The sequence below is a fragment of the Triturus cristatus genome, chromosome 10, assembly GCF_964204655.1.
Source record: "Triturus cristatus chromosome 10, aTriCri1.1, whole genome shotgun sequence".
Lineage (NCBI taxonomy): Eukaryota > Metazoa > Chordata > Amphibia > Caudata > Salamandridae > Triturus > Triturus cristatus.
The window spans coordinates 461,595,176-461,620,716 of record NC_140593.1 but is presented as its reverse complement, the minus strand read 5'-3'; the positions used below and the strand labels follow the sequence as shown (position 1 = coordinate 461,620,716).

The 25,541-nt window shown below is 47.5% G+C and overlaps 1 protein-coding gene across 7 annotated transcripts in view; it reads right to left on the bottom strand.

Moving 5' to 3' along the window:
• CREM (cAMP responsive element modulator) overlaps nucleotides 1–25,541 on the bottom strand; it is an 848,590-nt gene that overhangs the window by 793,597 nt on the left and 29,452 nt on the right. For all 7 annotated transcript variants that reach the window (XM_085631873.1, XM_085631875.1, XM_085631878.1 and 4 more), the window contains exon 2: nucleotides 178–240. The gene's annotated coding sequence lies outside the window, so the exon portion shown is untranslated. The remainder of the gene's footprint in view (nucleotides 1–177; nucleotides 241–25,541) is intronic.

The window sequence follows — 25,541 nt, the reverse complement described above, 5'->3', positions numbered from 1 at the left end:
GCCTGTACGGCTGCATAACTGTTGCCAGAATAAAATGCAATTCAGAAACAGAACGGGAAGATATCTTTTACAAAGTAACCTCTCAATTAACTCAATCAAGAGTGCAATAAACGGTCAATAAATATAGCCACCAAAACAATTAGGCATTTCTCATCAGAAAATAAGACAAAATGTGACCTTCGTTCATGGTGGCAACATCATAATCCAGCTCCTTTTCTTTTATGCTTGATGTTTCTGGCCCTGAGTGTAAAAACGGAAAGACTGGTCAGTCAATTTGGTTGAAAACTATAGGCAAAAATGTCTCCAAAACAGATTGAAACTTGTCTGTGAAGAGGGTCAAGGAGACATCAGTTTGTATTTAATATTCTCAATAGAAAAAGAAAGTATGCTATGCTGTGATCAACGGTGTTACTTATCCAGGTTTTCACAACAGCAAAGATCAAGTAACTTACCTTCAGTAACGCCTTGTATGGTAGAGAGTATCTAGCTGCAGATTCCTTACCATAGAATATCCCCCAGGCGTCAGATTGGATCCACACGTTTTTAGGCAGTACCCATAAGCGCTGTGGCATTCTTCGGCTCTATATCAGAATCATCCACGCTGGAAAGGACGTGTGCGATACCTCTATAGGTACCACCCTGCATGCTAACGTCAGTTACTTTTGCAAATTTCCACAACAGGAGCACAGAATCACAATGAGAACAGACCACTGGTGTAAAATACTAAGGTCCTGAGAAGTGTGACCCCTACACTGCAATCGGCTTGCAAAACTGGGAGGATGAGTCGGTAAAGAATCTGCGACTTGATAGAGTCTCTACCAGATAAGGCGTTACCAAAGTTAAGTAACTTGTTCATCTGATAGAGACTTCTAGCCGGAGATTCCTTACCTTAGGATAGATACCCAAGCAATGCCTCCCAGGAGATGGGTCTGTAGCCTTTACGTTAAACCAAAACGTCCTACAGGACTCCGTGGGCTAACAAAGTGATCACAGCCTTAGCTTTGGTGGAATGAGCACGTAAATCTTCAGGGGGTAGCTTCTTGGCCAATGCGCAGCAGATCTTGATGCAGAGCACTATCCATCTTGTGATGGTCCGTTTCTGCTCAGCCTTCCCTTTCTTAGCTCCTATGAACCCCACAAAGAGTTGAAAGTCCACCAGAAACTCTTTTGTGCGATCAACGTAGAATGACAACTCTCGTTTGGGTTCAGATGGTGGAGTCCCTCTTTGGAGGGGTGAGGCGGAGCAAGGAAGGTAGGCAGAGTGATGTTCTGGCCTACATGGATGGGAGTTACAACCTTCAGAAGAAAGGGTGCACATGTTTGGAGCACCAGTTTGTCCAGGTAGAAGTTGGGGTAGGGAGGGTGTGCCAAGAGTGCCTGGAATTCGCTGACCCTACTGAAAGATGTTTTAGCCACTAGAAAGGTATTTTTTTATTTATCTGTTTTACAGTGTACAACATTCAGTTAACGTTACATTGCACTATCTTATCACAACCTTGACACACATTTCCTGAATCACATATTAATTTTTGTTACATCGTTCCAGAGACCGTCAGTTCACATTTGTTTAGCACGGCTACAGCACTTATTAAGCTTCCTGTGTAGGTCTATGCTCCCCCCCACATGACTCTACCAAGTTTTCCCCGTGTTTTCATCTCTGTGCCCTGTTTTCCCATGCCTGTCTGCTGTTCGTGATGTTCTAATTTGTGTGGGTGTTTGCAGCAGCAATGTCCTGTTCTAACAAGTAATGCTGCAGCGACTCCCAGATATCTCGGGGTCTCGAGGTGAGTGGTAGCAGCTCAGCATAGGCGATGAGTTGATCACTGCAGTGGGTCATATCATGGAGCCATTCTTAGAATTTGGGGGCGCAACCTCTTCCCCATCTACATGCCACCGGTCTTTTCTCCAACAATAAACCTAATGATATGAGCTTCCCATGCGGTGCATCTATCTCCTCTGTGTAGCTTAGCAGAGCGATTACGGGGTCTGGGACTATATGTTGTTCAGACATAAGCGATAGAAAAGTGAAGGCCTCCACCCAGAACTCATGTATAGACCTATATTCCCAAGCTGTATGAAGGAAACCTGCCCCTTCACTCGAACAGTGTGCGCATCTGTCATCTTGACGTAACCGATATTTGAACAGCTTAACTGGGGTGTAGTAAACCCTTTGCACATATATATAGTGTATGATTCTAAGGCGGCTGCTAGGTGTAATGGCCTCTGTTTGATTACAGCAATATATACACTTTTTATCCGTTAGCGGCCGTCCAATTCAGAGTCCCACCCCTCTCGTGCTCCCCTCATTTCTGCTTGACTTTCTAATTGTGCCGCCTTATATAAATAAGATACTTTATGGATAGGCCTCCGATCTTGTAGCAGTATGTGCAGCGTGTTGAATATAGGGGGTTCCTTTGGGAACATAGGTGAAGCTGTTTTGACATCCTGTGATCTTAATACACAGAAACGCCTGGAGTGGAGTGTATGGCTTGTCGCGGAAGAACTGTGTGCGATCTTTAAACTCGCCATCCTGATAAAGATCTCTCCATTCCGTAACCCCCCTACTGTGTAACAAGGATCTGCAGGCTGCTTCATGCACAACTGGGATATGTGGGTGGTATGGCAAGGGTAGCAATGGGGAGTAGAGTAATGGCTTGTTCGACTGCTTCTTTAATTTTTCCCAAGCCGACCACGTACATCCCCACAGTTGTGAGTGGATGTACAGTTCGGGGGACCTGGCCCCTACTAGAAAGGCATTTTTGATGGTCAATAGCCTAGGAAGACAATTGTGCAGAGGCTCAAAGGGTGCACAGATCAAGAAGGTGAGAACAAGATTTAGATCTCACTGATGAATGGCTGGGGGGTAGGGGGGTGCTGCACGCTTTTAAAAAACCTAGCCACAACAGGTGACTTGAATAAAGATGATTGGTTCGGCAACCACCAAAATGCCGAAATGGATGACAGATAACCTTTAACTGTGCCTGGAGCAGAGCCCTGCTGGGCCAATGACTGAGCAAATAGAAGAACCTTAGAGAGAGGTGTAGAAAGAGGGTCGATGTTGGGAGAATCACACCAGGTCACAAACTTATCCCAACGGCAGGCATATACAGACTTGGTGGAGGGATGCCTGGCTGGCGGAATAACATCACAGACTTCGGGAGGAAGGTTGAAAGTTGTCTTCTGTCGTCACTCAATCTCCACGCATGAAGGTGGAGGATGCACAGGGTCGGGTGCTGAACCCTCCCCTGTAGTTGTGACAGAAAACGCTCTTAAAGAGGCAGCTTCATTGGGGGGGGGGGGGGAGGGGGGAGCAGATGGTCATGTTCAACAGCTTGGGATACCAGACTCTCAGTGCCCAATATTGAACCACAAGAATAACTTGGGTCCGACCGTTTCTGATCTTCTTGAGAACTCTGGGCAGGAGTGGTATAGGCGGAAAGGTGTATAGGAGGCTGGAGCTACACTCCAGATGAAAATCGTCTCCAAGCAGTAGTCACCTTGGAAACTCTAGAGATCAACCTGCTGAGGCCTTGCAACACCTCGGGTGGAGATGCCATTTGTGATTTGCTAGGATCTTCATCTGAGTTTGTCCGCCCTGATGTTCAGAGAACACACCAGGTGTTGAACCACAAGTAAAATGCCCTGGCATTCTAGCCATGTCCAGAGACGCAGAGCCTCTTGACAAAGAGTCCATGTCCCCACCCCGCCTGTTAGTTGCAGTACCACACGGCGGTGTTGTCCGTGAACATCAGCACCAACTTTCCCTTGGCAGAAAGGCTTTCAACACCAAGTGAATTGCCCGAAGCTCCAACAGGTTGAGGTGGAATCCGGACTGCTTCCGAGACCAGAGTTCTCCGATCTCTACCTCTCCCAGACTGCCGCAGCACCCCAGAAGTGACGCATTTGTCACCACAGTGAGCTCTGGTTGAGGAAGGGAGAGGGTCTGCCACTGACCCAATCGCGATTCGTCAGGCACCACTGCAGATATTTTGCATTTCCCTCTGCCATTTGGACCATGTCGGAGAGAGTCCCCTGATGCTGCGCCCACTGGGATTTTAGGTTCCACTGCTGAGCCTGTATATGCCAGTGAGTACGAGTTACAAGCAGGATCCAGGAGGTCATGTGGCCCAACAACCTCAGAGTCAATCTTATCGAAATCCAGGATAGAGGCTGAAACATCAGTATCATAGCCTGAATAGCCTGGATTTGCTGTTCAGAAGGATAGGCCCAAAACAGCACCGTTTCCAGAACGGCTCAGATGAAAAGGAAGGATAGGGAGTAGCCCCTTTGGATGATTTGCAAAATCCAACAGTCCAATGTTATTGACCACGAGTGTTGCAAGTAATGACTTTCCCCCACTGGATACCCGCAATGGTCAGAGAGCAAACTAAAGGGATTTGGAGGCTGCAGCTACTGAGGGCGGTGTGGTGAACTGGCCCACCTCTGGCTACCTGTCCCACGTGGTCTCTGGGGCCTGTGTACTCAGCCACAACAAGGCTGGGAAGGCTGTTGCCTGTGGTTGCAGGGAGGGTAGGGACACTGTTGGGTGCCCCTTCCGTGGGCATGAAAGGGGCAGAAGGTGGACTGGGGTTGAGGAGGGGCCATAGTCAAGCCCAAGGACCTAGCCATAGCTTTGCTGTCCACAAAGCACTCCAGCGCTTCCTTCTCTCCAAAAAGACGAGAGGCATCCATAAGCAAGGCTTTGACATCCTCTTAAAAGCCAATGGTTCTCAGACAGGCGTGGCACCACAAGGCCACCAAAGATTAAATCGCTCTACCCAGCAAGTTGTTCGTGTACAGTTCACATTGTATGGTGAAATATGCTGCGTCTCTCCCACCAGAAATTGCATGGTAGAGCATGGCTGGGCCTCTTCAGAGAACACTGGCAGCACTTGCACAACCAAAATCCCAGATCAGATGAGAAAATCGGACTAAAAGGCATGCTGTGTTCACCGACCTCAGAGCAAGGCTGGCGGAAAAGAAAATTCTCTTGTCAAAGGTATGCAGCCTCTTAGATTTCCTATGTGGTGGAGTGGTAGGGAATGTGCCAGGGTTGGTCCTAGGGGTGAAGGCTTGGACTACTAAGCTGTCCAGGGCGGGGTGCTGGAAACTGGGGTCTCCAAAGGAGGGCAATGGCGGCTGACAATTGTCCTGTGCACAGAAGCACCTGTGTAGGGCTTGGACCAGGCCTTGAGAAGGATGCCGGTAAGAGCTTCATTAAAGGGGTGGAAAAGCTCAGAAGGGGCTACTGCTAGCTAAAGCACCTCAATCAAGACATTCATCTTGACTGCCACTGAGGGTAGGTGAAGGTTCAAGACCTGAGCTGCCCTATGCACCACCATAGCGAAAGAGGATCCTTTCTCCGTAGCCACAGTAGGAGAGACCAACCCAATGTCAGGTGAAGGGCCTAACCCACTGGCCTTTGTCAGTTCCTCCTACCAGTTCTCCTCATTCTCATCTAGAGGATGCTGGTATCCCTCCCATTAGTCTCCCTCTCAATGTTGTCAAAATGAAAAGAAACAGGCTCCGATCCCGAGAGCATGGTCCTGGTCGGCACCGAAACGGACGTCGAGTAATGCCCAACCGGCTCCGTTCGGAGTCAGGAATGAAGATGGGGACGGCACCACTGTGTGCGTTCAACGGCGCCAGAGGCATTAGCATTGGCATGGACACCGAGGAAGGTCTGTGTCTCACCAGTGCCTCCGCTCCAGATCCAACATGGGAACCACAGGGCCCAGCTTTTGCCATGGGCGAACCCACTAGTGAAGATCCAGTGGGGGGCCCTCCTGAGCCCGTGGGGCCCCAAGGTGCCACAGAGGGGGCAGGCTGCCCAAATATGAAGTGCATGGTCTCATAAAACTGGGCGGGGGTCTCATCGGGAAAGGGAGGAAAGCACGAAGCGGCAGACGCTCATGCACCTCGTCAGAAGAATTAGACTGGTGCAGCGAAGTCGAAGACCTCGTCAACATTTTTTACTTCTTGTGTTTGTGAGACTAACCAGACAAATTCTGGTGTGAGGACACTTGGCGTGTGCGGCTTTGCAAGCAATCCATGAATCTTCCACACGACCAGGATCTTGAGCATACCTGGTTCATCCTAGGTCAGTCGGTGAGAAGCTTAATGAATCGCTCCCTCAATGCATTCGAGTGCACAGCGTGGCAGTCCTCCCAGGTCTTGGAGTCGTGGTCTCTATTTGAGCACCATAAACACACCCTGTGTGGGTCTGTCACAGACATCTGCACGTGACAGTTACCACATAGTTTGAAACACGCCTGTTTCTTAGGGGACATCCAGTCACACCACAAGAGAAAATCTCTCAAAAAAGTGTTGACAAAAGCCGAGAAAAAGCCAGTCAAACAACGACATAGAGTAGCTCTAACTGGATCACCTCTATCTAGCACGGAAAGAACGGACGTCATCGCGCCCGGGTGGCAGCTACATAGGTAAAGCGCACGTCACTTCTGTATATCACATAGGAAATTATAAGGGAAGGGAAACGAAGGAGGGGAGGGGACACTTGAAATCAAAATAACCTTATTTTATCACAAAGATAACAGTAGCAACACTGTTTTAATTTTATTCCAAAGGACATGAGAGTCTATGAAGGTAATCAAACTAGACCGCTGGCAGGATATCTGAGAATCTGCAATTAAAGTCATCTGCCTCATGAAAATAAATCTGATGAGCTTTCTCTTCACATCTTATTATTGTTACTGCATGAAGTGCAAAGAATGCAGTCTAAACGACTAGAAATCCGGTAGAAAGGATTCTTGAAAGCAATTTTGGTTCAATTAAAAAATCCCAAAGCTAATACTGTCAATGGACTAAATAAATATTAAATGCAACCAATCATTAGTTTTCAGTCGTCCACAGACGACGTCTTTATCACTGCTATCTGAAGATCGAGACTTTGAGACTCTGAAAAACATCATTGCGTCTTATATTGAGTTAGTCCTCTAAAAGTTACCAAAACCTGCAGTGATTAGCAATTTCTTAGAAAGAACATAGGCTACACATCACGGAGACCGAGAATTTTCTTCGGGCTGTCTGAGAGAGGATATAATTGGGCTGAATTGTCTGAACAATATCAGTGACTTGATAGATTTAAATAATCTATTCAGTGATATTCGAGAGTTACAAGTGTATTTTAGCAGTAGCATGTAAGTAGGAAATCCTTCTTAAAAGTAACGACGTGGTTAATAACTATCAAATATGATATTTTTCAATACATCCAGTAAATGAATAAACTATTTTTTAGTATTTTATGAACCTAATAAGTGATGTGATTAGATGTCATAGTTTAAGTTTTCATAATCATCATCTCAAAACAGATGCGGTTTATTGTTGATGGGTTCATGCCTGTACATTTAAGTCAAAATAATACACAGGTTCCAGTAACATAATGGTTTTTGGTCTGATTGCTGAGACTGCCTTGTTTGCATGGAGATGCCTGATGGGTGGATCGTGGTGACTGTCTCTGTATCATAATGTCACATAAAGGAGCGGTGACTTTACTACAGGCAGGCATGCTGTAGTAAGTATGGGCGAGAAAGTCAACAGTATTGGAGTATAAATGCTGATTTACATAAACAGGATTTAGTACATTTCCGGCTATAATCACACACATTTTTATAGGATGGTGGTTTTTTCCCTAGCCTAATCAGCATGTTAGTGGTCCTAAAATAGGCATAGGCACAGGCAGTCGGTGGTCTTTAGAAATGTGTGAAAAGCGCACGAACTTGTAACTCTGTGGTTATTTATAAACATTCCTGACACCTTTTTACATGCAATTTGCGTGCTTACTTACAGTTGCACAAAACGCTGGTGAAGATATGTAAAGCTGTAGCTTAAATACCTCACAATTCAGGAAGGAGCGCCATTCTTATACGTGAAAAAAATGTTTTCATGAGGAAAAGAAAGGGAGGAAAATAAAATATTGAAATATATTTTTTAGCCATACTTGCTCCTGTATTGTACACCATACAACTCGGAAGTGAGAGCGCATGCGATGTTGCAGGCTCGACCTAAAAGCTGCTTAATGGAATTACACTACATTTGGCATTAAAATAGATATTGATCCAGAAACCATGCATTTTGTGATTTTGGGTAAAACTTTTCAGTAGTTTTTGAGAAATTAAGGTTCAGAATTTATGTGTATATATATAGCTTCTGATAGCGACTACTAGCCGCAGATTCCTTAACGTAGAATTATCCCCAGGCGTGAGACTTGACCCGGAAAACTTTCTTGCCCAGCATCTCTGCGTGCCGGGGGGCTGTACCACGCGACCCAGCCCCAACATCCTCCGTGGGTGTGACGTCAGAGAGGTCACATAAGCCCCACCCCAGCGCGCTGACGTCAGTTTTCCTCTTTTCCGCATGCAACGCGGACCCGGATCGTGTTCCTGGCCTGTTTGTCTTTCTTTTTCCGCTTTTAAGCGTTTTTCTTGGAAACAGTGTGCGAATGCCTTCGGGTTTCAAGACGTGCTCGTCTTGCGCGCGCCAGATGTCGGCGTCGGATCCTCACCCCATCTCCATGTGGTCTACTAGCCCAAACAAAGAAAACGGTTCAATTTCTGTACCCTAAGGTGCAGGTCGCACCTCTCCTGACCAATCTCTCACCTGCCCCCCTGAATATTAAGTGAAAAAAAAAAAGAAAAGCTGTTTAGCTAACATGGTGTGCAACCTTACAACCCCCACCGTTTCCCGGGGGTGATCCACTTGATCCAAAACTTGTAGGTCGCACCACTTTGAAAAGTCCAAATAAAAGTGTCCATCCAGTGATGTGTATATTTTCAAATCTTGCTCTTTATTCTTCTTACAGTCTGATAGTTCATAAACAGCCAACGCGTTTCGTTCTTGAAAAAGAACTTCGTCAGGGCAATTGTTTCTTTGGCTTTTGGACAGCGTTAATTATACACTGTGCAGGACGCAGCCATTGATTTTCCTGGTCATTTCATATTTGTTGGGTATGGTGATCCTTCAGTATTGCAATTATTCATCAATTTTGCTGTTATTTTAGACTCCGGCGTTATAAGTCATAAGTCTGAAATCCCAACGAGTGTTTCTGGGCTAATGTGCCTCAAAGCCATATACGCTGACGGTCAACTGGATGTTCCTGTTGGTAAGTGTCGCAGTTTGTCCCTGAAGCCCGGTCCCCGGCCTGTTGGGGGCGTGGGTTCTCCGCGGGTGGTGCGGCCCCGCACGTCGCCATCCTATCCGCCGTTCCACGGTGCGGGGGCGACCAGAGTCCAGATGGAGGCCTACGCGGCGGCCTTGCAGGCCTCTTTGGCTCTTCCTTCCCCTCCTTCTCTTCCTAGGACGTCTGCGGATCGCTTGCCGCATGCGGGGACTTCTGCGGCATCGCCGGCGGCTCCAGCCCCAGCGCCGACAGGTTCGGAGGATGTGGGGCCATCGGGGTGAGGCCCTTCGGGGTTCCCTCCTTCGGACCCGGATGCCACTACCTCGTCGCAAACCCCCGCGGGGGTCCCTGTGGTGTCGCGGGAGGTTGCCGAGACTCAGGGCGTGTCCTCGAGTTCCCCTCGGTCCTCTGGGCAGGTGGCAGCCTTGTACGAGGCCGAGGTGATGCCGCTCAGGCGCTGGCGGCTGCTGGCCCTTGCGGTGCCGCAGGGGCCGGCTAGGGGTCGGGCATGTCCCCTGGCCCCCCCTGGCCCTCCACACAGGCGGATGCCTTGTCGGAGGTCGAGTCGACGCCTTTTCGGCGCCGTTCCTTAGCTGCCCCGGCTCCAACCCTGCTCCGGTCTCCTGCGCCGGGCGTTGTGGCGGGGCTCGTTCCGGCGTCTCCTTCAGCGCCGGTCGACGTTGACCCGATGCCGGTCGCGGACTCTACGGCGCCGGGCCGGCGTCGGGTCGTTGAGTCGTCTTCGGACGCCCCCTCTTCTCCAGAGGTTCGGCGGTTGTTGGTTTCATCTTCTCCAGAGATGGGCCGCCACGTCATGGAGTTTTCCCCGGCGTCTTCCAAGGACGGCTCATCGCCATCGCCGCGCCCGCAGTCTTCGCCGGAAGGGCTTCAGGTTCCCTATTCCTCGGACCCCCTTCCTCCTTTCCGGTCTTGGCCTTTCCTTCCTTCGGTTGGCCTGGGGGACGGCCGCCTTAGCTTGCAGCCATCGCCCACCGAGGAACTGCTTTCCCTGCCACGGAGCCCTACGGAGGCTGGTGCTGCCTTCGCTCTGGCTGCTTCCACGGCGGCGGGGATCTTGCACATGGGCAATCCAGCTGCCCATTTCCACACGGATCATCGTCTGGAGGTCCTCCATCAGGGTTATGCGGAGCCGGGAGCTGCTTCTTCCCCTTGAGGCTTCGCTCCACACGTCTCTTTTGGGGGTGGCCCGCCACGGAGGACCCGGTGCCCCAGCCACTTCTGCACCGCCACCGTCCTGCACCACATGACCCGGTCTGTCTTTCCCTTCACCCCTCTACCAGGGGTCCTCTTTTGCAGACTGACTTTCCCTTCCTACCATCGGTGTTGTCTCCACCGTCACAGGAGGCCCGCTGGTTAGATTCCTGGGGGCGCAATATCTTCGCCTCCACCAGCGCAGCTTTGCGGGCCCCTAACACTGTGTCTTGGCAAGGGCTACTTCTTGCTAGTGGGACTCGGCGGAGTCCCTTATGTCTGCCGCTTCTCAGGAGGGTGCCTGTGTTGATCTCCGGCACCATGTGTTGGATGGCCGGGAGCTGGTGGCCTTTATTCTTCGCTCGGCTCTTGACGTGCTTGGTCGTACCATGGCTTCTTCGGTGGCCCTTCGTCGACATGCCTGGCCACGGGATAGTGTGTTCCCGGAGAAAGTGAGGGAACGGTTGGTGGACCTTCCTTTTGTCGTTGCCATCGTCGTCCTCCTCCTACTCCCACCCCCCCACCCCGTTTTGGGAGGTTTTCTTCCGTTGTTTTCCTGGGGCCTTGTAGCACGTTGCCCCGGTTGTGTGTTCTGTGTGGTTCATGTGCCTACAGGTCCTTTTGTTAGGACTTTGGTGCTGTTGGCTGCTGGTCCGGCCCTGTTTTGACTTGTGGTTTTGCTGTTGTAAGCCGTGAAGGCCCTGAGATTAGGTATTCTGTGTATTCTTTATTGGCTGATTGGCAAGCCGTCTGCAGTTTTCTCCGCAGGTCTTTCTGTTTGTCCTCTGCTGCGGAAACTTTTTCCAAAGAGGGTTTCCACATTCTTGGGACGTAGCATGCCCTATGTGGGGTAATGGTAGCTATTACATAGCTCTATCATGTGCTGGGGTGGTGTGGTCGCCCTTCGGGCTTCTGCTCTCCGTGGCGTCACGGTATATCGCAGGTGCGATCTTCTTGCTGATTGTTTTGGAGTGGCTTGCGTTGCGCCCCGGTCCGTCCTTCTCCTGGGTCGCTGTGTCGCCAGCCTAGTCTGGGCTGCTGTCTGCGGCATCGCGTTGTAGCGGTTTTGCCCTTCTGTCCGACTTGGTCCTCTGTCTGGTGTTCAGGGGGGGGGGGGGGGACTGGCTTCCCTGGTTTTTGTGTTCTGGTGGACGGCTTGGTCCGTCCTCCGTCTCTCTCTCTTTCTTTCTGGCTGGCGTCTAGCTTGTCCTGGGCGCACCATTCAGCAGTGTTGTCTGCTACTAGTTGTGTATGCCGGTGCAGGCCTGTTTGTTCTAATGCACCATTGTGGCCTTTGATGTATTCCCTTGTCCCTTTCTCTTCCGTCTGCACTTTTGGCGGTGGAGCCGTCCCTGCCTTGTCCGCGGCTTGCGGCTGAGGTGTGTTCGGCTATTTTCTGTCACTGTGTGTGTGTTCTTACAGTGGGCCCTGCCTCCGGTTCTACCTCTTCTCCTTGGGGTCTGAGGTGGTCCTTGTGTTCCTTGAGGCTTTTCGGGCGCTGTCTGCCCCTACGGGGTGTTGGGCAGTCTCCCTTGGTTGGGCTTAGGTTATCCTGGCCTTTCCCTTCTTGTCCTTGTGACCTGTCCCCTGCTGGGGCCCGGTCTCTCTCCTGGTGGGGAGGCTCTCTCGCAGGCCCTCCTCCCTTCTGGGTATGGCTAGGGTATCTATGCTACGTTAAGGAATCTGCGGCTAGTAGTCTCTATCAGACGTAGAAGTTACTTACCTTCGGAACGATGTATCTGGTAGAGACGATTCTAGACTCAGATTCCTTCATGACCCGCCCTTCCTTCCCGTTCTGCGAGGACCCTCTGCTTGGGTTTCTGCAGTCGCCTTCCTCTGGGTGGCTTGTCTTCTGTGGGTGTCCTCTTTGTTTTCTTTCGGTCAGTCATCCCTCTGGATGGGTTTTTTCTGGCGTGTGAGCCTTCTTTAGCTCTTTTCCTCTGCTGTTAAGAGTTTCTGATCCCCACCTGCTCTTCTTCGTTGGGGGTTCTTTTACCTGTCCTATGCCCTACCCCTTTCAGGGGTTATGGCCCTCCTTGGCACTGTCGTCTGCGGATGGTCTACCTATCCTCTGTCCTCCTACTCCTTTCAGGTGGTGTGGCCATCCTTGGCAGTGTAGTTTGGGGGTGGATTGCTGTTGCTCCCCTGTTCCCTTGTGGTGGTGGTTGCAGTCCCTCTCTCTTTCGGTCACGGCGCTTTCACATGCTTGTGCCTCTAGGGTGGCTCTCGCCTTGGCTTGCGAGGTGGTTCAACGGCGTGGTGCCTGCGCTTTTCTTGCTCTGGCTTTGCTGCTCTGACCTTCTGGTGCTTTACTGCCACCTGGTGCTCTCGCCTTGGCTTGCGCAATTGTTCCTCGGAGTGGTGCTCTGCTCTTTTCCTGCTCTGGCCTGCTGTTGATGCCTTCTGGTGCCTTGGTGCCACCTGGTGATGTTTTCTCACCTTTTGTTTTCCTCTATTTTGTTTCTCTGGTTTTTTCGCACACTGTTCCCAGGCTCTCCTCAGTTTTGTTGTGATGGCTCCGCGTTGTGGTGCGGAAAAGTTCTCCGAAGCAAACTGACGTCAGCACACCGGGGTGGGGCTTATGTGACCTCGCGGACGTCACGCCCGCGGAGGATGTCGGGGCGAAGTCGCATGGTACAGCCCCCCGGCGCGCAGAGATGCTGGGCAAGAAAGTTTTCCGGGTCCAGTCTCACGCCTGGGGATAATTCTATGTTAAGGTATCTGCGGCTAGAATCATCTCTACCAGATACATCGTTACCGAAGGTAAGTAACTTGTATGACGCAGTACTACAGCGGATTACTGCGGTGTTGCAAACTCAAACTGCATGGTCTGGCTGGCTGGCCGCAACATGGATTAAAATGCTGTGGCGGCCATTTTAGGACTAGAGGACTCGGTACCTGTGCCCTAAAAAAAAGTGAGAAAAGTACGAGGGGGCAGGGTATGAGGACCCTGAAGCACGGGATTATTGGTAAGGGGTGGTTTTCCCAGAGGGACCCCCCCCCCCCGTTGGGTGAAAATGATTTTTTTGCGGTGTAGTGTATTCGCTGTACCACTGAGGCGACCGTGCCCGGACTGGTTCCGCTGGAGTAACGTGGATTCCGGACATTGATGAACAAAAGAACACACATGTATTTAGCAGCTACACACACAACACATACACACCTCGATACACACACACAGAAAACACACACACTCCCGGCACACAGAACCACACACACACATACTCCCACACAAAGAAACACACAAAGAAACACACACGCATACACACAAAACACATTCACAACCCTACACAAACAAACCCCCACAAACAGGACCACACACACACTCCCGAACCGCATAGACAACACACACAAAATACATACACACCTCTACACATACAACTACATGCACACACACCCCTGCGCACAGAACCACACACACACTTCCACACAAACACACAGAGCACATACATACACACACAATTCCACATTCAGATACACCCACACAGAGACACACTCACAGGGACACCCATAGCACACATCTGAACAGACACACAAATACCGACACATACATAGTTGTTCTTTTGAGAAGGATGCTTGGGTTACATTTTTTAAAAATATTAAATTGGTACCATGGTTCTTCTGTGATACTATATAAACCTGGTTATTGACCAAGTGTGGTACCTTGGAAGCATGACGTAAAAAACAAAAACCACAAAAACACAAATCACAGCCACAAAGAAAGAAACATACAGAACACTAACACATACAGATCCACACAGACACACACATATACACCCAACGCACAGTGGCACACACAAACATACATCTAAGAAAGTAGAGAGAGATCCCTTAAAAGATCAAGGGAATAGGATACTTTTACAAGTGTCAACTAGCAGTCCCTTGACTGTATATTCAAACCAATGTAATTCAAAAACATAATTTTCACACTCTCACGTTTTAAAAAAAAAAATATAGTTACCATTTATAATTTGTCAAGCATGTTATACATGTTATAACATGCTTGACAAATAATAAATGGTAACTATATATTTTTTTAAAAACGTGAGAGTGTGAAAATTATGTTTTTGAATTACATTGGTTTGAATATACAATCAAGGGACTGCTAGTTGACACACACAAACATACACCCAGCGTTCTTGGAGCATTAACATTTCTAGGCATACCTCTGCATTCTACTCAGGACACAGTATTCAAGGAGGAAAGTTTCAGATAGTTAAAATGGAGCAAAGGCTGCAAGTGAATTTTCAGTCCATGGAATTCAATCCGATGAGAACTCATCTTTTAGTAATGCTGAGGAGCCTGCCTTTAACAAAGTGATCAATGAAATGTTGAAAATAATCTCAACCATTTGAAATTGATGAGGCCGCATTCCAATTGATAGTTTCTTGCACGTTATATCAGCCACTGGCGACCATTCAGGGCCGCATTGTAGTCCATCATTTTTCATGGACTGCGATACAGCCCTGATCTTGCATAGGTAAAATGCAGATGGTCAAGGTGGAAGTGACCCACTGATCACTGTACCCGCCAAAACTCACATAGATCATAATTGTAGTCTACTTGCCACCTTCATCCTAAATTGAAATGTGGCAGATATTTTGTCCATTGTATTATAAGTGCATAACAGTCAATGCACGGAACAGGTCGGTTTACATGTCATCCACCATGTTTTGACAAAATAACTTGCGTGACAAATACTAAGGCCCTTAGTCTACCCCAGCATTTTTACCTTAGTGTTCAAATGTAGATATGCTCAGACTGACTGAGGAATGGGCCACAAAGGTTGAGGTTTTCGGGGCATTGTGGGTAAGAAAAGGTTATGGGAACCACGCTAATCAAAATACTCAGGACTATCCCAGTGTCTAGTTTCTCTGAATGTCTGGGATTGGTTGTTCCTCTGGGTGGTGGCAAAACCCAGGTCCAAATTTTACAGCTACCCATTTCACCAAAAAGGTTATGTTTTATGCCAAATATGTAAAATCTCCATGTCACATTTTGTCGAGCATTTTTTCCCATTTGTTAAAAAAAAAAATCTGAATGTTTCCATATTTTTGGCTATTTTCTTGGTTCCCTCCATGGAAATCCACAAACCCTTGATACTTTTAGAATCCCCAAGCTGTGGGGAAAAATAATGCACATTTGGTCTTGATACCTTTTGTGGAAAAAAGTTATTAAGTCTGAAGGGGAGAGTACCCTAAACATCAAAAAAGGGCTCAGCACTGGGTTGAGAAAAGCCTCTGCAACTAAGGGATAAATAAACAGTATATTGAAAAGGTATTGCAACATTGCTGATGGTATTCATGAAATTCCAGCATTAAATGATGAAACCAGTCTTCTAACCCATTCGCTTCTTGCCCCTTGCTAAACCTTGTCACCAAAGTGTTATCTAAGTTTCTGAGGCAGCCTCTAACCCCCATATCGAGGCTGAATATATTGGATTATAGATGGCTAACAGTGAATTATGGGGATGTTTATCACAAAGAGGTTCTGACTGAAATTAAATAGACAAGAGTGGTTTATGATGTCATTCAGAATCTCGAAGTGAAAAATATCCTTGCAATTTACTTTTTACTAATCTATAATTTTATATATAGCTCCCAAAATCATCTGGCCCTGCTTTCATCTGCTACAGAGGGGCAGAGGATTAATGGCATCTTCTCCCTGTGCCAAATTGTTTTTAAAAACCTGGTCTCGTGCGACATACCTCTACCACTCTCCGTGCCCTCTACTACAGAAGCTGTGCTCACAGCAGAGCAGCCTGCAGTTCCTTTGTGGCACAACAACAGTGGTTAACAAAAGCAGTGAATTACTTAATTTATTCACGGCAACGAATAATTATTTTCTGTTAGCTTTTGTACATAGAGAAGGTCACACTCAGTCTCAGTTATGGTGATCACAAGCTGAGAAATATGCAGATAAGGGCCTGACAACGGGGAGCTAGTGGCCTACACTGAAGATGTTTGCAGTACAAAGCTCGAATGAAGCTCCTAGAAAACCTGAAGCTATATCTCCCCAAATACATTTCTGCTCCAGCCTTTAATACCCTTTTCTGATTATTATGAAGAGCTCAGTCCTCATAGTGAATGATGTAAAATGCAAGAATTACCATGTGAATTCTGCTGCACATTAACTAGGATACTACACATTATTAATCACACATATATATGGGCAAATGCATTATTAACATATAATAACGCAAAAGGTTAAATTATATACACATGCAATTAATACTAAATGAAGTGTGCATTTATAAATCAGGAAAATGTGCACTAGAATACACACACACAATAAGGCAAGCCAGGACCAAAGGAGCGAGGAAGTCAAACAAGAGTAAGGGCTCGCACTAGATGAAACCTATTGGAGAGAGTCTTGCATCAGTAAAATATGTACAAAAAGGAGTACTTCCAGATGTAGCCTGAAACTGGATTAAGAAGTCCAAAAGCTGGCAAGCAAAATTGGCAGAGGCAACTAAGATGGAAGTAAATGTCAGTGCTGCGATACGGAGAGAAAATCCCTTTACCTCAACCTTTACATGGCGGTCCCACCACCATGTAAAGGCAAATGGAAAGGGACTTTGGGGGCCCCAAGCAGGGCCACTTCTCAGTGGCCGGGGAGCAAATGTGGTGCCCTCCCAAAAAACACATGCACTGTGTGCCAGGCACCAGATGGTGCCTGGCACACAGTGCATGGATGTTTATAAACATGCCTTTTTCTACTGTGGCTTGTGCTGCGGCTCTTTTCCGGGCCACAGAACAAGTTGCAATAGGAAAAGGCAGTTGCCGACTGTGTACATGACAGTCTTATCAAAGTATGGTGGATGGCACCGGCGACTACTTGTTGGGTGGTCTCAATGCCACTGCGATGCCGGTCGGACGCTTGCCCGACCGCCATTGTAATGGAAGCCCTTAGACTTGAACCATGATTAGCTATGTTTACTGCAAACTGCATTCTTCCTCTGAAGTTTTTAGCGACTTCGATTTTCAACTGTACTTTCTCATTGATTAGATCAGAGACCACCTCTTCTTACTGCCACTCATGCTTTTGAGTTTTGCACTGCAATAGCCCTTCATGTTGATCCCTGCTTTTAAACTGGACTTGGGAAAATTCAGGTTCTTCATCTGAGCTTTCACTGACCTGAAATTTCACACCTGCATTGCTTTCTTCACTAGTTTCAAACGTTTCAGCCTCCTCTGGATCAACGCTGCGAACTTGAGCTTGATCTTAAACTTCACCTTGTACTTGAGTTTGTGTTTCTATATCTGATTCGGTGGCTGATTCTTCCTTTTTCTGCTGCTTTTACTCTGTTTCTGTGAGCAGCGTAGATCCACTGTGGCATTTTTGCACAGTTTACTGCAATGTTACATAGCAGGATCCACACCACATCTCATCAAGGCACGAACACTACCCTGACTCCTGGATTTAGACCACAACTGGGAATGTCCTTTGCTGCCTAGGTTGCCACATTCACCCCATGAGAGATACATTTCACCAAATCAGCCAGACCTTTTCTGTAATCTAGCATGATGTCAGTTATTAAAACTAATGCAGCTGAAGGAATGTAGGCAAGTTTCATTGCTGTTCCCATGATCACCTCATGGGGCGACACACCAGTATTTCTGTCAGGAGTATTTCTCATACTTGTCAAAACAAGAGGAAGTGCCAGGCTACTTTAGACCAGTTGCACATACTTTGGCCAGTTTATTCTTGAGAGTTCCTGACAACACCTGAAGACTGGATGATAACTACAATGAAATGTCCAGTTGGTCTGACATTCACTGCAGATTATTTGCAAAACTTAATTTTTACAATAGAATTTGGGAATCTTAAATGTGGTATGAACTCTGTAGGAAAGCAGGATCTGCTTTCATGGTTACCCCCACTTTTTTCTGGTGTCAGTATGTTTTTTTGACTAGTCTGAATGAGATCCATCTAATCAGGACCCCAGTCACTGTCCTTCCTCCCTAAATTGACTATGGTAAGTACGTCTGTACCTCCACAATTTGCTACTGGTGTACCCGTATAAGTCTCTAGTACATGGTACAAAGACACCCAGGGCATAGGTACACCGGGGTCTCCCATGGGCTGCAGCATGTATTGTGCCACCCATGAGAGAACACTCAACCTGTGACTACAGGCCATCCATTGCAGCCTGCGTACGTTGGTGCTAGCAGCACTTAGGACAGATATAGGTTTTCTTATATTTGAGGTCAATACACATAAAACCTATAAGTCACCCCTAAGGCAGGCCTTCAAGTCCTGAAGGCAGGGTGCTGGGTTATACATTTGAGGGTGCCCCTGCATGAGCAGGACACCCCTACAAACCCTCAAGTCGATTCTCCAGGCTTTTTTTTTTAAGTGCGGCCAGCCATTTTTATACATATATTGGCCATCCTTCATTAAGCAACAGTAAACTGTGTAGTGGCTGTGCCAAACCATGTTTGGTGACAAACATGTTGGAAACATACCCCAACAACGTTACTGGTGTTAAGGTACGAGTCCATGCACTAGGGGGCTCCTCCATGAAGCCCCCAGTAACAGCCTTTCAGGGTCTGATAGCAAGCTAGTGCTGCAACCAACCCCAGACACCATTCTGTGCTCCTGCTGCTGAGCTGAGCTCGAGCAAGGGAAGGTAGAATAATCGGTTTCCTGTCACAGGGAGGCATGGTGTTTTGGGGTGGTGTGTGCTTGCCAGCTCCATCAGACTGCTTTAAAGGGCACATTTGGCGCCCTCCTTGCATACTCCGGTTTGAGCCAGTTCAGGGAGCTCTTGGCTCCCATTCTGGCGTGAAACTGGACGAAGGACAGGGAGTATCCTCCCCTCTGTCCAGCCCCTCCCCTGAGAGCGACCCCTGAGTTGTCCTCACCCCTTTCCTAGGGTATTTAAGGGCTTACCTGTGGGTGGGTCCTCAGATTTGTCGTGGGACAAGACTCAAGCCTGAAACCACATCACTCTTCAACCGTCTGGACACTTGGGACTGCATCACGAGAAGACTCCTGATGATCCTGGTCTCGTTGTTCTACAAGTCTTCTTCGCCGTCGTCTGTGTCTGTGCTTCTGCCGGGATCTTCAATAGACCTGGGAGCATCAAGGACACCTGAAGTAATCACCCTTGGAGTGAAGGAGTCACTCCCCTGCATATGCAGGCACCGCAACGAAGTTGATCGGTCTGCTGATCCTGACGTCCCATGGCCTTCGAAAGGCTCAGCAACACAGGTGGTGGCTCTGCAACTCCCTTCAGGCCTGACCTGTCCTCTCAGCAGGTTTGAGGCCAGTATCCCTTGTCAGAACTGCTGGGACCATACCCCTATGCACCGTGTCGACTTGCCATTGCCCCAGCACCCCGAGAGCCTTGCTGGTGAGTAGTTGCGCTTAACAAATACAGATTGATCGATTAAAGGCTTGTTAGCTCTGCACTCCAGAGAGCTTTGGACTACAAGAAGCTCCAGCCTCCAGCCTCTCTTCCTGCCAAGATCAGCGTCCTCACTGCATTCTCTGCACCGTGCGCCTTCAACTTTGGTGAGCTGCTCGAGGTCCTCTTGTGACTCCTGTGCCCTTGGCCTGTGGGTCCTCTCGAGGGTCTTCTCCTGCGTCAGTGGGCTCCCCTGCTTGCTCGGGGCCTGCTCCGACTCTCCTGCTTGTGGGGAGTCTCTTGCCGGAGGTATAAGCACAAATACACAATAATACATCAACTGTAAACAGGTAAGTAAGCAAAAAATACGGTGGTCTCCAGGGGAGACCAAACCATATACTAAAAAAGTAGAATGCGAACTGCGACCAAAGTCAGGACTTGAACCTGAAGAACCAGGCTGAATTAGGCCTGGCGGCGCAGGGTACGCCTGAAATCTTCTGAGTTCGCCTTCTAAATGTACAGAAACACGGAACACTCTGTTGGCAAAGGAACTTCAATTTATTAGCTGCAGTTAGGTACAGTTGTCCTAGAAGTACATCAGTGGTAGGTACTCAGGAGACTGCCACTTCAATCCGTGGCTCACAGTCTTTTATAGCGCTTGAATCCCCTAAAGCAACAACCCCCTCAATGTGCAATAAAAACAAACAAATCATCCACTAGCAAACATTCTTTGTACAAGATACAGGATAATAGGTAATAGAAATTCCTTCCCTAGGGTCGTGTTCTCTACCTGACCCTATAGGCCAGGTGGCATTACCATTCCTAAGTTAAATTATTTTACAACAGGACGTGTTTGCGTGTTGCAGGTGGTGATTCGTAAAACGATTGGAGAGGCAGAGAAGGATCACCAAGGGTCAATAGATGGTTATCACGGGAATTAGTTGCTTCGAGCCGGGTCTCAGAATGTACTTTGCTCAGAGAGACAGGAAAAGGTCGTTTAACATGTTACAGTACAGAGTATGAAAGAAACGCTACGAAGGTCGTCGGTGCCTGAGTGAGGGCAACATCACAATCGTGTCAATACGCAAGATGGAGCCGTAATCAAATTTCCTCAAACCAAGAAAATCAGAGGAACTGGGGACACAAAGAAACATCCAAGGTAAGTACCCAGGAACCGCAAGGAGGCTGTGTGCAGAGTGGAAACACATCCGCATGTCCAATAGAACTCAACGGGGAAGTCGTAGTTGCAGTTTTGGAGAAAAAAATCCTTCCCAGTGGACCCTGAAGAAACCTCATGGAAGACAGAAGGTTGGATAGTCACCCCACCTGTGGATACCTCAGGAACCAGGATACCTACACCAGGGAAGCAGTGTGCATACGTGTGAAATGGTGTCGGAAACCGTCATCATTTCCAATGGAGGACTTCAGAAAAGTTAATGTCCCCAGCACACGTGAGCAACAAGTACATTAGTTAAAATAGCATGCTCTGAGCATCAAGTAAGACAAAGTGCGATGATTCTTGAGATTTTCTTTCTTTTATTCCTTTGTTCATCCAACACGTGTTTCGTCGCACAGGGTATTACACCCGCGACTTTATCACGGCTGTACAAAATACAAAACAAAAAACAGGCAATGTATCACCTAATTTGATTCTGGATGTACATAATAATAATAATCAGTATAATCTCTGATATACCTCGAAATTAAATGAAGTGAGGTCTGTGCACCCATGCACAAGGTCGATGAGCGGTGAAGATATCAAGTTTTTTGGAGGGTAAAAGGTTACCCATGGAACTCAAAGGATGGAAGGCAAAAGATGCGTCACCATTTAGAAATAGTGAATACGGGTGTTGAGCCCTTCTTAGGTGAAGACTATAAGATAATCACGTGTGAACACAATTAAAAGCTGAATAGAGAATAAATGTGGCAGAGCGTGATGTGAAAGTGCCTCCGCGTTATATACCCAATGTGTAGATGAAGAGGAAAAAGTGTTCTTATAAGGGCTACAGCCATATAAATACCTATGTTATTCTTAGTCAAATCTGTAAAGAATATAAGAACCTTTAGTGAACCGGCTACTCTTTGTAAGTAGTAACTGTAGTCTACCAGATAGGGAGGTAATGTTACCTACTTTATTCGCGGTGATAATTCCAACCCGCAACAAGGGGTTCTAGAGTGAAGGCGACGTTCGTGGTGATCCAGTTTCAGGGATCCTAATATGTCCCAAAATTCAAGGAAAATCTTCCTAAAACGGAAGTGAGCCGAAGGTTAACAAATGGGCTGTATTCTAATGATAAGTCTCGAGTGTCAATCAATAAAAACGCTATCAACATATACATTGCTCGTGCCTATTCGTATCCAAAATTAATAAATAAAAACAAATTCCCGCTAAGCTCCTAGTTCAAGGGACACTCGTGAAAGAATATATTCATCGTAGAAGGCTCCCTATACCAAGCTCATACAATATCAAAATTAATAGTGTCAACTCTAATTGTTCTCCTTACTGGCAACTCCCAGTCATATATGATTTGAGCATGCATTACTAGCAGTGTCAAAGGTGAACATATCTCCTCTAATCGTTCTCCTCACTGGCAGCTCCTAGTCATATACATGTAAGGCAAATATTACCAAATGTCTAAGACACTAACGAATACGCTAAGGTCACATCCTAGATATCAATAGTCAGTCATAAACGTGCTGTTTCCGTCTATACTCCTCGTGCCCATTTACAATTTGAACTCTACATATCACAAGAAAAACGTCAAGCCCTTAGTTCTAGGGACAATCGAGTATGATACTGAAGCCCTACGAAACTACCGGCCCCCCTTACCGATATGTCGTGTTCCGCGGTTCCAAAACCGTCGCCTTGCGTTCTTATCTGAGTACGAGATACGAGGCTAGTAACGAACGGTCTTGTGTATATATGTGACTCGCGACGCACAGGGTGTGAAAATAAAAGACGGAAATGGATCTAAACAACCGCAAAAAAGATGGACACGAATTCCCCAGTGTGGCGGCCATATTTGCATGGTCAAAATATATAGAGAACGGATTGAAGTGGTCACAAAGCTAGGAAAACAACAATAAAGGAATTTTTTAAATTACATGATTTTCAATCAGGAATTCAGTTTGTATACTCCTATTCATAGTGGTCACAATTACTAATCCTAATGGTTCTTATTAATGGACACATCATTGAGTAATTGGATCTTCTATTTTTTAGAATATAGTTATTGAAAGTGTTTGAAATGTAAATAAGATATAGGGTATAGTCTAAGATAGCGAGTGCACATCTCCATTATGATTAGGTGTCTAAGAGTTGTATATTGGCGTGCTCGGGTAAATCTAACGTATTCTAAGTCTTCCATCTAAATGGATGCATAATATCAAAGGAGAATGAAAAACTGTAAAAGTAGGCTATGGAGAAAATCACATTAAAATGGCTACATCAAACATTTGGCATGTGTCTCTTAGTCTGTATACATAATAATACTAATTACATTGAGTGTGTACATTATGAAATGATTATCTGCTTATAAACATTATGATCATGACTGTGTAACGGACACAGAGTGTGGCAACAATGTGCACTCATTCGCCTAGAAAGTAATGAAGCTCATGGTCAACATGGAGTCCTAGTTCAGTACTACGCAGTCTGAGGATCCAAAGTGCCTCGCGTCTGCGAAGAGCCAGCTCCCTATTACCTCCTCTCGGATGTCTGTAGGTATGTTCGATACCGAAAAATTCGAATCGTTTGTGTGTGGTCTGTGCAGGGCATTGTGTTACATGTGCAGCAATCGGATATTTAAAGTCACCCTGCTTCACTGCTCTTATGTGCTCCCCCATTCTTTCACGTAGAGTCCTGATCGTGCTACCAACGTATCTTCTTTTGCATCTACACTCTATTATGTAGACAACAAACTTTGTCAGACAGTTGATATTGGATTCTATTTTGTATGTTTTGTTACCTGGTCCCTCAAATTCTGTTATATGGTTGCATGCCCATTTGCAGGCACTGCAACCATTGCATCCATGGAAACCCTTAGTTCGTTGTGTCAGCCAGTTTTCTTTTCTTTCTAGCCTGGGATAGCTTGGGCTGAGCATGTTCCTCAGAGATAGGCCCCGTCTGTATGTTATGGTGGTTCTGTCTGTGATGTGGTTACTGAGGGATCTGTCTGCCCTAAGTAGATGCCAGTGTTTTTTAAGACTGCGCATCAATGTTGCTGAAAGGTTGTTAAAACCAGTAATTACTCGTACTGTGTCCCTCTTAGGTTTTGCCTTACCGCCTTCCTTCAGTGTGTCTTGCCTTAGGACCTTGTGTATCCTTTGTTCTGCTTTCATTAGTATGTCCTTCTTATAGCCCCTACACTCCAAACCACTACCTCCCTTTTCTTGACTTCAGAAAAGTGCCACTACTGGAAGAGGAGAAAGTGTCCAGTGGAATCCGAAGGTGGATTCTAGGTGAGAAATACCCTCAAGCAGAGGGGACAGAATCTATGTCACTCAGGAGTGACCAGGAGACTTGGAAGACGAATGCCCTCTGATTTCAGGTGTTGCAGGAGAGTTGACGAGGACCTTGACTCTGCAGCTCTGAGGACCAGGTGACACTGAGGAAGTCCAGGAGCAGTTCACGAGCTGTCCCACGTTGGATGTCGATTGCAGAGGGGTAGGTGTCCAACGGGAGCACCAACAAGCCTTGGCAAATGCAACCCACGCAGGTGTCGAAGAAGGTGCAATGTCGGAACCAGCTAGGTCCAGGGGTCTCACCAGAAGCAGGGGAGCCAGGCCAGGCGCCGAGCAATCAGGGGAGTCCAAGAGAAGTAAAGGTAACCCTCAAATGGACCCACAGGCCGGAGGCACTGGAGTCGAGAGAGGACCTAAAGCAGCTCACCAAAAGATGCAGGCCACAATGCACACAATACGGTGTGGCTGAAGATTCTGGTCACAGGAGATGCTCGAGGATGGGGCTACTTGGAGCCTGAAGATCTTCTTGGAGGGAAGTCAACAAGCCTTTGCAACTGCAAGTTGAAGCGAGGTACAGGGTTCCGGCTATTGAAACCCCTAAGAGGGATGCTGGCCTCAAATTTGGTACAAGGAAGAGCAGGCCTCGGGAGCTGTGGAAAACCACCACCTGTGTTGCAGAGCTGTTCGGAGTCTGAAGGAGCACAGGATCAGCAGACCGGTCGACTTAGTTGCGGTGCCTGCAAATGCAGGGGAGGGACTCCTTCACGCCGAAGGAGATTCCTTCAAGAGTCTTTAACGCTTCACAGGTCTTGGAAGATTCCTGTATGATGCGCAGGCACAGACGATGCAGCAGACTGGAAGGGAGAAGAAGTCAGGCCCAAACGAAGTCCAGAGTGCCCAGACGGTAGAAGTGGTGTCTGATCTGAATCTTATCCCATGACGAATCTAGAGACCTACACCCAGGTAAGCCCTTCAGTACCCTAGGGAAAGGGTTGGGAAGATTAAGGGGACCCTCCCAGGGGTGGGGATGGACAGAGGAGAGGTTACTCCCATGTCCTTTGTCCAGTTTCTGACCAGAGCGGGAGCTATTGGCTCCCAGGACTGGTTTGAACTGGACTATGCATGGGGACACCAAATGTGCCCCACATGCAGACTGAGTAGCGCTGGCAAGCGCACCCACCATGCCTCAATACACTAAATCCTGTATGGGAGATGATCACACCATTTTGTGCTGTTCGGTCTGGAAGATTGGTACCAGGGACATGGAGAGCCTAACGGAGGGCTCTTCCAGTGCTTGGAATCATTCCTCCCACACCGTTAACGGTGTGAGGGTATCATTCCAACATGTTTGATACCAAACATGATAGGATTGGT